The sequence below is a fragment of the Dipodomys ordii genome, unplaced genomic scaffold (genome assembly GCF_000151885.1).
Source record: "Dipodomys ordii isolate 6190 unplaced genomic scaffold, Dord_2.0 Scaffold18, whole genome shotgun sequence".
NCBI lineage: Eukaryota > Metazoa > Chordata > Mammalia > Rodentia > Heteromyidae > Dipodomys > Dipodomys ordii.
Genome location: NW_012267234.1, coordinates 8,374,143 through 8,376,211, shown reverse-complemented (window position 1 = coordinate 8,376,211; position 2,069 = coordinate 8,374,143).

The window sequence follows — 2,069 nt, the reverse complement described above, 5'->3', positions numbered from 1 at the left end:
TGGGTTCGATTCCTCAGCACCACATAAGCAAAAAGAAAAAAGCTGGAAGTGGCGCTGTGGCTCAAGCAGTAGAGCACTTGCCTTGAGCTGAAGAGAGCAAAGACAGTGCCCAGGCCCAGAGTTCAAGTTCCATGACTGACAAAAAAAAAAAAAAAAAAGTGGCTTAGTGGTAGAGTGCTTGCCCAGAATGCATGAAGACTTGGGTTTGATTCCTTACCACCTACACAGAAAAAGCCAGAAGTGGTGCTATGGTTCAAATGGTAGAGTGTTAGCCTTGAGCACAGAGAGGCTCAGGGACCATGTTCAGGCCCTGAGTTCAAGCCCCAGGACTAGTAAAAAACAAAAACAAACAAACAAAAATGAGTGCTGGTGACTCATGCCTGTAATTATAGCTACTCAGGAGGCTGAGATCTGAGGATTGTGGTTCAAAGCCAGACCAGGAAGGAACATCTGTGAGACTGTTATCTCAAATAACTACCAGAAACTGGAGTGGTGCTGTGGCTCAAAGTGGTAGAGCTCTAGCCTTGAGCAAAAAACTCAGGGAAGCACCGGGCTTTGAGCTCAAGCCTCAAGACCAACCGACCAAAAAAAAAAAAAAAGGTAAAGAAGCTTCCCTATCTATCTATGGTCTTCATGTCTGTGCCATTTGGTTACATGCTTACATAAACCCCTCTTTTCGTTTCATCCAAGCCTGGTAAAGAACAAAATAATGCAAATGCCACTCAGTAGCAGGGTAACCTTGGCAAACAAAAGAATAAGAAAAGTTAAAGATGAAATAAAGAATAAAAGAAAAGAAACAGCTGGGCATTGGTGACTCATGCCTGTAATCCTAGCTATTCAGCAGACTGAGATCTGAGGGTTGCGGTTCAAAGCCAGACCATGCAGGAAAGCCTCTGAGCTTTGATCTCCAATTAACCACCAGAAAACCAGAAGTGGCGCTGAGGCTCAAGTGGTAGAGCGCTCACCTTGAGCTGAAGAGCTCAGGGACAGTGCCCAGGCCCAGAGTTCAAGCCCCATGACCCACCAAAAAAGAAAAGAAAAGAAACAACTGGTGTGGGCTAATGCACAAACCATCACTAGCTACATACTTAAAGACAGACTCAGTAAATAAATGTTTGGTTTAGATGCAGCTCTTTAGAAAAATCCATCCCTATTTCCTAACTCTGGGGACTGGTCATACTTGGACTATTTACCCCAGAGCTACTGGTGAATCAAAGTTCATAGAGAGCAGAGAGAGAAAGAGAGAGAGAGAGAGGCTCAAACCAAATCAACTGATTTCAGTCAGCCTCTCCCAGTAGGCTGACCCCTCCATTTCTAATGGAGCACACACCCAGCCTTTTGGATTTCTACATCTTGGCTCCTTCAGTCTCTTAACCCACCAGGAGACTCAGAGGGAGAAGTCTCCGTATTTTCTTTCCCACTAAGGCTCCCGCCCAACTGTGCATTAAACAAGATAATGGAAATACAGAGCAAGGCGTATCCCCCAAGGGACAGCCTGGTCCGCTTATTTTTCTTCTCTCAATTATGTAAAAATACATATTTTATACTGGTCCCAGGGAGCTTTTGGGGCTTTATTTTCTTCTGCCCCAGCAAAGCCCTGGTTTTGGAACTTCCAGGCATACTCTCTGACTCCTCCTCCCATTATACTCCAATAATTCAATAAAAAGGATTTTAGATGACAGTTAGGAGCAAGGACAGGTCAGGCCTCATGCCTTCTTCAAGCTTCTCTGCAAGTCTTTCTCCAGTCTCCAGGGAAGATCAAGAAGGGGCTCTAGCCCCATCCTCAGCTGCAGACAAAAGGGCTGGGCACAGTGAGGCACTGCCTCAGTTTCCTCTTCAATGAATCGAGGATACATGGTGTGAGGATCACTGAGCCAGCATGGCAGGCCTGTGCTGTCCCTGCCTAGCTATTCTTCTCATGGCCTTTGGTCTTAAAGACTGGTGCTGAGTTCAAATTTGTTTTTTTTTTGGGGGGGGTGGTCCGGTCGTGGGGCCTGAACTCTGGGCCTGGGCGCTGTCCCTCAGCTCTTCAGCTCAAGGCTAGCGCTCTACCACTTGAGCCACAGCGC